Below are 3,551 nucleotides of genomic sequence, written 5' to 3' on the forward strand. Positions count from 1 at the left end.
TCACTCTGCCCCTACTCGGATGGTATTGCGCCGTCCCAACCTTCGCTCTCTCTCTCCCGCTACTCTCTCCTCTTCCATCCTATCATCTCTTCCCTCTGCTCAAACCTTCTCCAACCTATCTCCTGATTCTGCCTCCTCAACCCTCCTCTCCTCCCTTTCTGCATCCTTTGATTTTCTCTGTCCCCTATCCTCCAGGCCGGCTCGGTCCTCCCCTCCTGCTCCGTGGCTCGACGACTCACTGCGAGCTCACAGAACAGGGCTCCGGGCAGCCGAGCGGAAATGGAGGAAAACTCGCCTCCCTGCGGACCTGGCATCCTTTCACTCCCTCCTCTCTACATTTTCCTCTTCTGTCTCTGCTGCTAAAGCCACTTTCTACCACTCTAAATTCCAAGCATCTGCCTCTAACCCTAGGAAGCTCTTTGCTACCTTCTCCTCCCTCCTGAATACTCCTCCCCCCCTCCTCCCTCTCTGCGGATGACTTCGTCAACCATTTTGAAAAGAAGGTTGATGACATCCGATCCTCGTTTGCTAAGTCAAACGACACCGCTGGTCCTGCTCACACTGCCCTACCCTGTGCTTTGACCTCTTTCTCCCCTCTCTCTCCAGATGAAATCTCGCGTCTTGTGACGGCCGGCCGCCCAACAACCTGCCCACTTGACCCTATCCCCTCCTCTCTTCTCCAGACCATTTCCGGTGACCTTCTCCCCTACCTCACCTCGCTCATCAACTCATCCTTGACCGCTGGCTACGTCCCTTCCGTCTTCAAGAGAGCGAGAGTTGCACCCCTTCTGAAAAAACCTACACTCGATCCCTCCGATGTCAACAACTACAGACCAGTATCCCTTCTTTCTTTTCTCTCCAAAACTCTTGAACGTGCCGTCCTTGGCCAGCTCTCCTGCTATCTCTCTCAGAATGACCTTCTTGATCCTAATCAGTCAGGTTTCAAGACTGGGCATTCAACTGAGACTGCTCTTCTCTGTGTCACGGAGGCTCTCCGCACTGCTAAAGCTAACTCTCTCTCCTCTGCTCTCATCCTTCTAGACCTATCTGCTGCCTTTGATACTGTGAACCATCAGATCCTCCTCTCCATCCTCTCCGAGCTGGGCATCTCCGGCGCGGCCCACGCTTGGATTGCGTCCTACCTGACAGGTCGCTCCTACCAGGTGGCGTGGCGAGAATCTGTCTCCGCACCACGTGCTCTCACCACTGGTGTCCCCCAGGGCTCTGTTCTAGGCCCTCTCCTATTCTCGCTATACACCAAGTCACTTGGCTCTGTCATATCCTCACATGGTCTCTCCTATCATTGCTACGCAGACGACACACAATTAATCTTCTCCATTCCCCCTTCTGATAACCAGGTGGCGAATCGCATCTCTGCATGTCTGGCAGACATATCAGTGTGGATGACGGATCACCACCTCAAGCTGAACCTCGGCAAGACGGAGCTGCTCTTCCTCCCGGGGAAGGACTGCCCGTTCCATGATCTCACCATCACGGTTGACAACTCCCTTGTGTCCTCCTCCCAGAGTGCTAAGAACCTTGGCGTGACCCTGGACAACACCCTGTCGTTCTCCACTAACATCAAGGCGGTGACCCGATCCTGTAGGTTCATGCTCTACAACATTCGCAGAGTACGACCCTGCCTCACACAGGAAGCGGCGCAGGTCCTAGTCCAGGCACTTGTCATCTCCCGTCTGGATTACTGCAACTCGCTGTTGGCTGGGCTCCCTGCCTGTGCCATTAAACCCCTACAACTCATCCAGAACGCCGCAGCCCGTCTGGTGTTCAACCTTCCCAAGTTCTCTCACGTCACCCCTCTCCTCCGCTCTCTCCACTGGCTTCCAGTTGAAGTTCGCATCCGCTACAAGTCCATGGTGCTTGCCTACGGAGCTGTGAGGGGAACGGCACCTCCGTACCTTCAGGCTCTGATCAGGCCCTACACCCAAACAAGGGCACTGCGTTCATCCACCTCTGGCCTGCTCGCCTCCCTACCTCTGAGGAAGCACAGTTCCCGCTCAGCCCAGTCAAAAAACTGTTCGCTGCTCTGGCACCCCAATGGTGGAACAAGCTCCCTCACGACGCCAGGACAGCGGAGTCAATCACCACCTTCCGGAGACACCTGAAACCCCACCTCTTTAAGGAATACCTGGGATAGGATAAAGTAATCCTTCTAACCCCCCCCCCCTAAAAGATTTAGAAGCACTATTGTAAAGTGGTTGTTCCACTGATATCATAAGGTGAATGCACCAATTTGTAAGTCGCTCTGGATAAGAGCGTCTGCTAAATGACTTAAATGTAAATGTAAATGTGGAAAGGTAGGCCTACTCTGTCTGGGGTGGAAAGGTAGGACTACTCTGTCTGGGGTGGAAAGGTAGACCTACTCTGTCTGGGGTGGAAAGGTAGGCCTACTCTGTCTGGGGTGGAAAGGTAGGCCTACTCTGTCTGGGGTGGAAAGGTAGACCTACTCTGTCTGGGGTGGAAAGGTAGCGCCTACTCTGTCTGGGGTGGAAAGGTAGGCAATACTCTGTCTGGGGTGGAAAGGTAGGTCTACTCTGTCTGGGGTGGAAAGGTAGGCCTACTCTGTCTGGGGTGGAAAGGTAGGCCTACTCTGTCTGGGGTGGAATGGTAGGCCTACTCTGTCTGGGGTGGAAAGGTAGGTCTACTCTGTCAGGGGTGGAAAGGTAGGTCTACTTTGTCAAAGGTGGAAAGGTAGACCTACTCTGTCTGTCTCGGGTGGAAAGGTAGACCTACTCTGTCTGGGGTGGAAAGGTAGACCTACTCTGTCTGGGGTGGAAAGGTAGGACTACTCTGTCTGGGGTGGAAAGGTAGGCCTACTCTGTAAGGGGTGGAAAGCTAGACCTACTCTGTCAGGGGTGGAAAGGTAGACCTACTCTGTCTGTCTGGGGTGGAAAGGTAGACCTACTCTGTCTGGGGTGGAAAGGTAGACCTACTCTGTCTGTCTGGGGTGGAAAGGTAGGCCTACTCTGTCTGTCTGGGGTGGAAAGGTAGGCCTACTCTGTCTGTCTGGGGTGGAAAGGTAGGCCTACTCTGTCTGTCTGGGGTGGAAAGGTAGGCCTACTCTGTCTGGGGTGGAATGGTAGGCCTATTCTGTCTGGGGTGGAATGGTAGGCCTACTCTGTCTGGGGTGGAGAGGTAGGTCTACTCTGTCTGTCTGGGGTGGAGAGGTAGGCCTACTCTGTCAGGGGTGGAAAGGTAGGGCTACTCTGTCTGGGGTGGAATGGTAGGTCTATTCTGTCTGGGGTGGAATGGTAGGTCTACTCTGTCTGTCTGGGGTGGAATGATGGGTCTAACTTTTGAAAGTACCATGCTCAGATTCCTTAAAATATCTTAGATTTAATTATTTGTAAACAGGGACGGTTTCCTTGCAAACAAGACACAGTGATTTGCCATTGGATAAATATGATCAAATGAATGAATCCCGTCTTCCCAGGCCGTTGGATCAGTAGTATTTTTCTATTTTTCCCCCTTGGTTTTAATTTTTGTAAGGTGATTGATGACACACTACCGCACAGTAGGTGGCAGCATGCACA

The sequence above is a fragment of the Salmo trutta genome, chromosome 35 (genome assembly GCF_901001165.1).
Source record: "Salmo trutta chromosome 35, fSalTru1.1, whole genome shotgun sequence".
NCBI classification, from domain to species: domain Eukaryota; kingdom Metazoa; phylum Chordata; class Actinopteri; order Salmoniformes; family Salmonidae; genus Salmo; species Salmo trutta.